Source organism: Triticum aestivum, chromosome 1A, assembly GCF_018294505.1.
Source record: "Triticum aestivum cultivar Chinese Spring chromosome 1A, IWGSC CS RefSeq v2.1, whole genome shotgun sequence".
NCBI lineage: Eukaryota > Viridiplantae > Streptophyta > Magnoliopsida > Poales > Poaceae > Triticum > Triticum aestivum.
This window is the reverse complement of record NC_057794.1, coordinates 165,367,810-165,380,354: the sequence shown is the minus strand read 5'-3', so window position 1 is coordinate 165,380,354 and position 12,545 is coordinate 165,367,810.

Here is a 12,545-nt window from a genome sequence, read left to right as displayed (position 1 = left end):
GACTGGACCGGCACCCCCTGCACGCGCCCGTGCGCGCCCACCCGCGCCCACGGCCATCGCTGCCGGACGCCCGCGCCCGAGACGGTGCTCTGCCCGCTCCTGTTCACGGCCTCCTCGCCCCGCTCCCTCGACCATCCCATGCCCCGTGCCCCTGCTCCACGGCTGCTGCTGCCTCCTCTACCCACCGCACCCGCCGTGCCGCTACCTCCCCAGGTCGCCGTGGCCTCGCCTGTGCTGCTTCCTCGCCGCCCCGGCCACCTGGCCGGCGCCGTGGCCACCGGCCTCCCCCTGCACCGCCCCCCTGCCGGGTCCGCCCGCACTGGCGTGCACTCGAACGAACGGGTGCTGGACACCCATTGCACCCATCTCCACCCAGCACCCGTTAGCCCGAACCGCTGTGGCCCCTTTGGCCCAATGACACAGGGCCCACGCCCCAGCACTTTATTAAAAAAAGGAAATAATAAATAAATAATAATAATTAAAATATTAACTGATTAATTAAAGAATTAATTAACTTAATTAATCCTGATTAAATTAATCTAATCACTAGTTAACTTAATTAAACTCTGATTAGCCTGTTCAGTCAATGACATGCGGCCCCCACACGTCAGTTTGACCCAGTCAACGCCCTGTTGACTGCTGACGTCATGCTGACGTCATGATGACATCATCATACACTATTCTAGATAATGTTGATTTAGAGTAATTAAATAAATTCTAAAAATGATTAAATCTTTTAAAATTAATATAAAATAAACCGTAGCTTGGATGGAAAAACTTTGTACATGAAAGTTGCTCAGAACGACGAGATGAATCCGGCTACACCCTCCGTTCGTCCGCCACACACTCCTAGCATAGCGAACATGGAACTTTTCCCCTCCGATTCATCTGTCCGAAAATGCTAAACCTGGGGAAACATTCCCAGATGTTATCCCCTTCGCCGGTAACGTGTAGCATCGCGTTAGAACACGTCTAGCTCTGTTTGTTGTCCTGTTATGCTCTTGCTTGCTATGTATTTACCATTTCTTCCCCCCTCTTCTCTTCGGTAGACTCTGAGACTGCCGCTGATGCCGCTGTGATCAACTACGTCACCGACGACCCCTCTCTCTTGCCAGAGCAACCAGGCAAGCCCCCCCCCTTGATCACCAGATATCGCCTATTCTCCTCTATACTGCTTGCATTAGAGTAGTGTAGCATGTTACTGCTTTCTGTTATACCTATCCTGATGCATAGCCTGTCCTTGATACTACTGTTGTTACCTTTACCTGCAATCCTATATGCTTAGTATAGGATGCTAGTATATTCATCTGTGGCCCTACATTCTTGTCCGTCAGCCGTGCTATACTATCGGGCCGTGATCACTCGGGAGGTGATCACGGATATATACTATATACTTTATACATGATACATGTGGAGACTAAAGTCGGGTCGGCTGGTGGAGCACCCGCGAGTGGATCTTTGTGGCGGAGTGACAGGGCAGGTTGAGACCGCCTAGGAGAGAGGTGGGCCTGGCCCTGTTCGGCGTTCGCGAATACTTAACACGCTTAACGAGATCTTGGTATTTGATCTGAGTTGGCTACGAGCCTATACGCACTAACCATCTACGCGGGAGTAGTTATGGGTATCCCAACGTCGTGGTATCAGCCGAAGCACTTCGTGACGCCAACGACTGAGTGCCGCGCGCCGGATTGGAACGTAAGCCTGCTCTTGTATTAAGGGGGCTAGTTCTGCTTTCGGCCGCGTACGCAACGTGCAGGTGTGCTATGGGCGATGGGCCCAGACCCCTGTGCGCTTAGGTTTAGACCGACGTGCTGGCCTCTCTGTTGAGCCTAGGTGGGGCTGCGACGTGTTGATCTTTCGCGGCCGGGCATGACCCGGGAAAGTGTGTCCGGCCAAATGGGATCAAGCGTGTTGGGTAAGTTGGTGCACCCCTGCAGGGAAGTTAATCTATTCGAATAGCCGTGATCTTCGGTAACAGGACGACTTGGAGTTGTATCTTGACCTTATGACAACTAGAACCGGATACTTAATAAAACACACCCTTCCAAGTTCCACAGACAACCCGGTGATCGCTTTTCCACAGGGCGACGAGGGGAGGATCGCCGGGTAGGATTATGCTATGCGATGCTACTGGAGATGCTACTTGGAGATGCTACTTGGAGATGCTACTTGGAGGACTTCAATCTACTCTCTTCTACATGCTGCAAGACGGAGGCTGCCAGAAGCATAGTCTTCGACAGGATTAGCTATCCCCCTTTTATTCTGGCATTCTGCAGTTCAGTCCACCGATATGGCCCTTTACACATATATCCATGCATATGTAGTGTAGATCCTTGCTTGCGAGTACTTTGGATGAGTACTCACGGTTGCTTCTCCCCCCTTTTTCCCCCTTTCCTTTCTTTCTGGTTGTCGCAACCAGATTCTGGAGCCCTGGAGCCAGACGCCACCGTCGACGATGACTCCTACTACACCGGAGGTGCCTACTACTACGTGCAGCCCGCTGACGACGACCAGGAGTAGCTTAGGAGGATCCCAGGCAGGAGGCCTGCGCCTCTTTCGATCTGTATCCCAGTTTGTGCTAGCCTTCTTAAGGCAAACTTGTTTAACTTATGTCTGTGCTCAGATATTGTTGCTTCCGCTGACTCGTCTATGATCGAGCACTTGTATTCGAGCCCTCGAGGCCCCTGGCTTGTATTATGATGCTTGTATGACTTATTTATGTTTTAGAGTTGTGTTGTGATATCCTCCCGTGAGTCCCTGATCTTGATCGTACACATTTGCGTGCATGATTAGTGTACGATTGAATCGGGGGCATCACAAGTTGGTATCAGAGCCGACTGCCTGTAGGAATCCCCCTTCCACACTCCTTGGCCGAAGTCGAGTCTAGACATTACAAAAACTTATACTAACTTGGCTGTGTGCCTTACGGGCCCACATCGCCATCGGGTGGTACTAGGATCTTTTACTCCTCGATCTTTACTCTGGGACTCTGAACTCTCTTCTATTCGGGTTAAACGATTTTTACTAAAATCTAACTTTAGGATCTCGTTACTACTTCCTCTCGGAGAACCCCTCACTACAGGTGATTGCTTCGTGAACCAGAAGAATTTGAAGATACTCTCCGATATTCTCTCGAGACCTTGTGCTTGTCGCTTTTGTAATTCCCTACCACCGAAACATCCCTATGGATAAATACTTACGCCTGTCGTTCTTACTTTTATTCCCAGTTAATCTTGTTATTACAAGATACCCCAAAGTTTTCTCTATTGTTCCGAGAATACTTTGTGCCTACTGCCTAGAAGTTCTTTGCCACATGAATACCCCCTTCAAATAAATTCTCGCACTTATCGAGTATCCGCTCATCCCCCAGTTGTTCATGTGTTACACAAAAGTCTTCGAAATACCACCCGATATTCCGAAAATCCTCAGCAACCTATTGCTCTGGAATTTCTTGTTTGCTTTCATTATGATTAATCCCATAAGTATAGAAATCTTATTGACATTCCTTGTCATTATCATTTTGAGTCTGTTGACTCAATATGTTGCGAATACACGCAATCATCATTGATCCTTATAAATTACCTTTCCGGCTGAGCTTCCATTCTTTTAACTGGAATTGGTTCTCGACCAATCCAATTGTCGTTGATTGTACCCTAAGGCTATTCAACTTATCCATCCCTAATCAGAGCATTGCTTCTGGTCCCTTGATTTGGAAATCATAATTCCTTTGCATTTGACAATTGAGTTAGTCAGTTGTTTCTATAATCTGATCTCCTTGCATTCTTCTTCCTCTAGTTGAGTACCGATACTCGTATCAGATCCTGTGTGGACCATCAAGTCCTTTGTTGGATTGTTATCCGATAGTGTCCTTCACATTTGATCACCTTGTGAGTTCTTCCCCTGATACATAATGCCTTTGTTAAGTTGTATCCTCTGCTTGGCCAACCATGCTCTGCTTTCGGGCTTGTGTTATTTACTCTTGAAACTTGTGGTATATGTTTCTAAGAAGCCCCTATGGGTTGAACATATGCCTTCTCTAAACCGTGTGAACCCGAAAGTTTTCACGAGTCATACTCTTCTGGTGCTTCACCAGATAAAATTTCAACACTGCAACTTCATCGAACGTGAGAAGTGAATGAAAGGTTATGCATTGGAGAAGTGGGAGTCGACCTTGAACTTGTGTTCATGCCCATGGACACGATGTAGATCTTATCATTAAAGCTTCTCTTAAATAAATTATTCCTTTGGTAGAAGTTCATCTTATATCTAGGATCTGGCCTTTTGCAACCGTGGTTCCGACCATGATTGTTCTTCTTTGATCTCATTTCTCGAACAAGTTAAAACAATTGTCTTCTATGGATCAATACACCAGTCCAACCTTTACTTTGATCTTGTGTCGAGTATTACCCCCTGGTATCTCGAGATTATCATGGAACTGCATAACTTTTTATGAGTTCCTCATCAAGTGCTACCTTCCCACTGATTCCAATTTTTCGCGGGCTCTGAGTTATTGAACACTCAAAGACACCGATAACTGAACCGAGTCTGCTCTTCGGTTCAACAACTCTTCAGTAAGCTTCTATAAGTACGAGTTTGTACCCGATCACGCCATTCCTAGCCTGTTTGGCTATATCATTGCCGTGACGATTCTAACTGTGCTACCTGGTCCTTATTCTCGGAGCACCAATTTTCGACGATGAACTAACCTTACGTCGATCCTCATCGTCATATCATTTCGCCTTGAACAACAAGCTTGGTTTCGAGTTTGTGTCGTACCCTTGGTTCCAATAACCTTTCACTTCATCATTACTTGACTTGATGTCGTTACGGATCGATTACATCTTCATGAACTCTCGCGACAAAGGTGTCGTGATCATCAACATTCTGAGCTCATCCAGGATATCAATTGAATTCATGATGAGAAATACCATCCTTGCCCTCGATGAATTGTATTATCGTCGACCACTTTATTGCCCTCCCACCAACACAAGCTTGTTCATGTTTGGTGTTATACCTTGAGTTCCTTGCTATCCAGCAATTGTTCTTCTTTACCTTGGAGTATTACCATCCTTTATGTCAAGAATGTTCTGAGATTTGTTCCACCTCTTGAGAATTCTTGACATAGAAATACTTCTCACCATCACCATTCTTTCTTGGTCCCCGTGTTAATTCCAACAAGTGAACGGTGTTGTTTGGATTCTTTCCTTCTAGCAACCCTATTTTTTTGAAGTTAATGGTCGAAAGTTCATTCTTAGGCTATTGACTATTGAATCACCATTCTGACATTGGTCGTGCAACCCAACCCATATTTCGGGTGCACCTTTCAACCAATGTTTAATTGTGTATGTTTTCCTCGAGCATACATCATTATACCATTTGATCTGAAAAATGTCATCTTCTTGTTCACATTATTGTGGAAATCCATCTTTTGAAAATCTCAATGAATTGTCGCTGAGTCAATCAGCCACCTCCTCACCTCTCCTTGGTTTATGATGAACTATTGTTTCAGGAACCCGCTCCCATAGTTCATTTCCCGAGAATCTTGCAATGCCATTTCAACAATTTGTGTTGCGCCTTTTCTTCTCGGACATCCTGAGTCTGAGGCATCATGACACCAATTGGATCTGAATCTCGGTCAGATATGATGGTTGGGACAACTTTCCAGGAGTTATGTTGTTTGTCCTTTGATGACCCGGTAACATGATGTCATGCCTAGCACCCCCCTGGCTGGAGGACCTATCATTATGATTTCTTTTGCAAGGATAACCATTCCTCCTGGAGGAAATGGTAGGACTTATTTTATAAGTTACTCCTGATGGATCATTGGTGTATCCGAAGTCGGGCCCTTGATTGAAACACCATATCATTGCTACCTGAAGCATGTCTGTGGTACTCCGTTCATCACCAAGAACATTTGAAGCACAATGCTAAATTATCTTTATCAATTATCCAAACACCGTTGTATGGGTAATGTCATGAAATTTTTCTCCCCTTACCTAAAATGGTGAATCATCTCCTTTACACGTGTTCACTTGACCCCTTTAAGGATGGTATACTACTTGACACTCCTCTCATGTGCACACATAGGTATTGTTAGAGCTTCACGGATGACGAGGAGGAGTCCAAGAACAAGAGTACATCTACACCATCCGTGAGGGAAGCATGGAATGGAAGGAAGAAAGAGGCTGCCCGAAGCAGGCGGAAACCATGCATGAAGACTGGAAGAGCGGTACAACCGGTCAGGAACACCGGTACAACCGGTCCACGGGGTCCAACTACTGCTCCAACTACCGCTCCACCTGGAAATCTTGCTGGAATCTAAGCGGTACAAGACGGTACTACCCCGGTTGTCCCGGTAGTTGCAGAATAACCGGTACAACTGGTCCTTTTATCGGCACAACTCGTCTGCTTGCGCACGGAGTTGCCCGAGTGGCCCTGTATCTTTCCCATTCTGCCCCTCACTTAGCCCTTCATGGGTAGGACTATATATACTCTTCCCACCTCATTTCTAGGGTTAGCTAAGAATAGATCTCATATCATAGATCTTAGCTCATGTACCTCCCATTGTGAGATTCCTCTTAGGAGAAGATCCATGAGTGGATTCAAGACCTCTTTGGAGAAGATCCCCCAAGTGGATATCAAGACCCCATCATGGAAAGATTCCTCCACGGATTTCAATATGACACCCCTGTAATTAAGCTACAGTGATCTCTGATGAATGATGCCATGCCACCTCAGTTTTACTAAGCTTAATTGTCACTTAGTTGAAAACTAATTCAAATGCAAGCCAAATATTTGCATCTTCAAACATGCCAACAAAATAGTTCATAATTTTGTAAATAATCCATAAGTAATTATCTGAAGGTAGGAAACATCACCAAACTCACCAATTTACCCCTGGATATTAAAACAGGGCCAAACAACCCCATTTTAGCCCCAGTTAAATGCAAACATAATTTAGATAAATTCAAGCAGACTCCAAACATTTTATGGCAGCCCAATATATTTCTATGTATTTATGTGAAAATTTTAAAATTAAACTAAATTCATTTAGTGCAAGCAAGAAATAAAAATAAGAAAAGGAATAAATAAATAGAAAAAGAAAAGGAAAAAGAGAAAGGGTGCACTGTGCACTTGCGCTCTATGTGCACAGTGCACTAGGCCCAACCCACCAACGCCCTTCTTCAACCCCCCTATTCATCACGGGCGCGCTAGCTGCCCCGCGTATGTCCATGCCGCCGATCTGCCACGCGCCGGCCATCCGAGCCGCCCCAGTGAAGATAAGGCCGCCCCCGTCACCCTAGGGTTCGCCCACGCCCACTCCCCCTCGCGTTCTCTCGCCCCAGATCCACCTCTTCGAGCCCGCCCGAGCACTACCGTCGGCACGCCATCGTCGTTCTCGCGACCACCGTCGTCCCCGCGCCGTGCGACGAAGTCAAGGAGAACCGTCATCGACTGCTACATCTTCCTCGCCCACGAGACCAAACCCAGAGCCTCTGCTTTGCCGGATCAATCCCGTGTTCCTTATTGAGGATATTGTTTGTGCATGTATATTGTCTTTTGTACATTAGGCCCACCTCTCTAGTTTGCTGTATAGATTGAGGTAGAGGCCCCACATTGTACTCACATATACCGTGCACATTGCGCCGAATGAATACATCGTGCAATAAAAATCTCATACATGGTATCAGTTTTTAGGTTCTAAACCCTAGCCTTTCGTTGTCGCCGCCACGCGCCTTCTCCGCCGCCGCTTCCCATCCGCCGCCGCCCATGCGTCAACTGCGCCGGCCGCCGCTACTCTCCCGCGTGCGTGCTCCTCCCAGCCGCCGCTAGCCCCGCCAGCCGCCGCTCGCTCGCTGCTTCCCGTCCCGCCTGCTACCCGATCCGCCCCATTCGCTTTGTTGGCTATTGATTGCTAGATCAATTTCCCATAAAGCAGCAGCACTCATCCGTGCAAAGCTAGCAAGCTAGCGACCACGCAACCAGCCCGCGCACGCACTTCGCATATAGCTGCCGCCGCTGCGCATATAGCCGCGTATAATCATGTATCGCCCGCCCCCGCTAGCGCATGTCGCCCCGCCTGCTGCTGTGAACAGCATCGCCGCTGCTGCCAACCGCATAGTCGCTCGCAGCCGCATCACCCGCGCTAATCATTTGAGCCGCCCGACCCGCCGCCAGCCGCCCGATGGCGTCCACCGGCCTGTCCACCACCGCCTTTGCCGTCCCGCCGATGGTGCCCTTTGGCGCGGCTCCGCCGCTGGTGTCCTACGGCGCGTCCCCGCCGCCGCTAGCGCTCTCTGGCCAGTCCCGCTACGGGTCCTCTGGCGCGGCTCCGCCGCTGACATCCTACAGCACGGCCCGCCACTGCCGGTGCTCTCCGTCCAGTCCGTTGTCGTCCTGCCGCCGGTGCCGCCTCTGGCCGTCGTCTCCTTGCTGTTGCGCGAGGCGTTTGACACGCCCGCTTCCACGTACGGGAATCCTACTTACTTGGCTCCGCCCATGTACGGGTCTCCCGGGTACTGGTGGGGGTCGTCAGTAGGCCATCACTCGCAGCAGCATCTGTCAGCGGGCCAGCAGGTTTTTCGGCGGGCCATCTGGCCTCCTCGGCACTGCAGTCACAGCCGAGGCTGCTACCCATACCGTATGGAGAGTACCCACCGCCGCAACCGAGCGGCGGCTACGGCCTCCCCATGGCGTCTCCGTCCCCCTCGCCGGCCCTACCGCCGGCGCTCGGGGACCCGATGCTCCTCCCCGCACTACATGCCGCTCCTATGCAGAATAACTACACTGGAGGTGGTGATTGGTACATGGACACCGGTGCTACGGCTCACATGTTTGCTCATCCTGGTAACCTTGCCTCCTTCACTCCTGTCTCCATCGACCGCCGCATCATTGTCGGTGACGGTTCCACACTTCCTATCACACACATTGGGCACACTTCTTTTCCTTCTAGTTCTACTCCATTATCTTTGTCTAACATACTTGTGTCACCTCATCTTATTAAGAATCTCATTTCTATTCGTTGTTTCACTCGTGAAAATCCTGTTACTGTTGAATTTGACGAGCTTGGTTTTTTGTGTCAAAGACGCTCGAATCAGGATGGTACTTCACCGATGTGACAGCCCCGACGAGCTCTATCCGGTACACTCGCCTTCATCCACCACCACCGCACCGGTTGCTCTCTCCGCTGGAGTCGATCTCTGGCACGCTCGCTTGGGTCATCCCAACCCCGTCACACTTCGTCATATTCTTAGGAGTTTTAGTTTCAGTTGCAATAAGATCGAGGATCACACTTGTCATGCTTGTCGCGTCGACAAACATGTTCGTCTCCCGTTTAATAATTCCACCACCATTGCTTCTTTTCCTTTTCAGTTGATTCATAGCGATGTGTGGACTTCTCCGGTTCCCAGTAACTCGGGCTATTTATATTATCTGGTCATTCTTGATGATTATTCTCATTATGTGTGGACTTTTCTTTGCACAGAAAGTCGGATGCACTCTCTACCTTGACGGCTTTTTACTCCTATGTCTGCACGCAGTTTGGGCGTCCCATCCCTGCGCTTCAGACGGACAATGGAAAAGAGTTCGACAACCGCGCTTTCTGCACCTTTTTGTCGCATCACGGTACAATTTTTTGCCTCACATGCCCGTATACTTCACAGCAGAACGGTTGAGTCGAATGCGTCCTTCGCACTCTGAATGACTGCGTTCGCATGCTCCTGTTTCATGCCAACGTGCCGCCTCGTTTCTGGCCGGACGCACTCGCCACTGCATCACTTCTTCTTAACATTAGACCCTGCTGCCCACGGTGGAACTACACACCTCATCATCTTCTCTATGGTACGCCCCCGTCTTATCCCAACACTGCTGACACTGCTTCTCACAAGCTTGCACCTTGATCTGTCGCTTGCATCTTCATTGGCTACCCCTCTAACTCCAAGGGATATCAGTGCTATGATCCCGTCTCCCACCGTGTGTTCACTTCCTGGCACGTTTACTTTGATGAGCATGTGTTTCCGTTTCACCAGGTACGCCCGGCTGTTCCTCCTGCCACCGGTGACGCGGGCTCCTCGACGCCTCTCCCAGGGCGCTTGTGCGCCTCTCTTGGCCCGCCCTGGCTTTGAGGCGCGCCCCCCGCATGCGGCGCCTCCTACAGCCGCGGTGCTGGCGCCCCCGCCCCCCCGGCGCCCCCGGTGTCCGCGGCCCCCACAGCTCCCCTGGCGCCCGCAGCCCTCTCCACGCCCCCGGCCTCCTCAGCGTTCCCGGCGCCCCCGTCCCCCTCGGCACCCTTGGTGCCCCCAGCACTCCCGGCCCCCTCGGCGCCCCCGGTGCCCTCGGCGCCCCTGCCCCCTCGGCGTCCCCGGCGCCCCCGGTTCCCGTGGCCCCCCTGGCGCCTGTGGCCTGTCCGGTCACTCGCGCCCGTACGGGCGTTTTTCGCCCGAGCTCGCGCTACGCCTCGGATGACTACGTCCATGCGGCGTCCACCTCTGAGTCATCACCATTGCCGTCCTCCGTTCAAGCCGCTCTTTGTGACCCGCTCTGGATGGCTGCGATGCAAGAGGAGTTTGATGTCCTGTTGCGCAACCGGACGTGGCAGCTTGTTCCCCGTCCCCGGCACACCAACGTGATTACTGGGAAGTGGGTCTTCAAACACAAGCTCCATCCCGATGGTACCCTTGATCGCTATAAAGCGTGCTGGTTCGTGGATTCCGATAGCATGCTGGCATTGACTTCACTGACACCTTCGCTCCGGTCGTCAAGCCCGGCACGATACGCACAGTTCTCCACCTTGCGGTCTCTCGTGCTTGGCCGGTGCACCAGATGGACGTCTCCAACGCCTTCCTTCATGGTCACCTCGAGGAGCAGGTCTTCTGCCAGCAGCCCACCGAGTTCGTTGATCCGGCATTTCCCGACCATGTGTGCCTGCTTTCGCGGTCCTTGTACGGACTCAAGCAGGCCCCCCGCGCTTGGTACTAGCGCATCACGATGTCTCTTCATCAGCTTGGGTTCCGCTCCACTCGCTCGGAAGCATCGCTCTTTGTTTATCACCAGGGCTCCGACATGGCCTACTTGCTGCTAAATGTCGACGACATCATCCTGACGGCATGTACAGCTGGGCTTCTCAGTCAGCTCACGACTCATCTTCGCGCTGAGTTCGCCATCAAGGACTTGGGTCCTCTGCACTACTTCCTCGGTGTTGAGGTGGTGCACCGTCTGGATGGCTTCTTTCTTCATTAGCGGAAGTACGCTCGTGAGCTCCTGGAGCGCGCTGGCATGCTTAACTGCAAGCCCGCCGCCATGCCTGTTGATGCGAATGCCAAGCTCTCTGCCACGGATGGTTCCCCTGCTTCGGATGCCGCTTTCTATCGGTCTATTGTTGGTGCTCTCCAGTACCTCACTTTGACTCGACCAGAGATCCAGTATGCAGTGTAGTAGGTGTGTCTTCATATGCATGCTCCTCGGGATGTTCACTGGGCCACTGTCAAGCGGATTCTCTGCTATGTTTGTGACACTATGGATTTTGGTGTCACGCTTCACGCCTCCGCTGACACCGCCCTCACAACCTACTCCGATGCAGACTGGGCGGGCTGCCCTGACACACGTCACTCCACCTCGGGCAATTGTGTCTACCTTGGACCCTCACTTATCTCGTGGTCGTCCAAGTGGCAGCCTACGGTCTCTCGCTCTAGTGCTGAGGCTGAGTAACGTGCGGTGGCCAACGCCATCGCTGAGTGTTCCTGGCTTCGTCAACTACTTCAGGAGCTGTCTTGCCCTATTGACCGTGCCACGGTAATCTACTGCGATAACGTCTTGGCGGTCTACCTCTCCGCTAACCCGGTGCATCATCGACGGACCAAGCATATTGAGTTGGATATTCATTTTGTTCGGGAACAGGTGGCTCTTGGTCATATTCGTGTTTTACACGTCCCTACTTCCCAACAATTTGCAGATATCATGACCAAGGGCTTGCCTACGGCGTCATTTGAGGAGTTCCAGTCCAGTCTTTGCGTCAGCTGCAGTGCCGCTTCGACTGCGGGGGGGGGGGTGTTGAGGATATTATTTGTGCATGTATATTGTCTTTTGTACATTAGGCCCACCTCTCTAGTTTGCTGTATAGATTGAGGTAGAGGCCCCACATTCTATTCATATATACCGTGCACATTGCACCGAATCAATACATCATGCAATCATAATCTCATACATTCCTTCTCGGTCGCCGAAGATCGCCGCTGCTGCGCCGTCTGCTCTAGGCCTCCCCCGAGCCCACTTAGCACACCTGCAGGCTCTCCGTGAGCTCTTCTTCCTTCTCCCCGTCTCCTCTGCCTCGCGCGCGTCCCCTAGCTTCTCGCTGCCATTGCCGTAGCTCACCGCAGCCGCCCGCCTCGCTGTCGTGGCCACCACATGCACCGTTCGTGTTCGAGCTTTATGTTGAGCTCCTGGGCTTCCCAGGAACCATACACAACCATCCGCTCGTCCTGCAGTGCCCCGTAGCAACTTGCTCGGTCTCATCCGAGATCCGGCGTCCGCCGTGGTCGGTGCTGCCG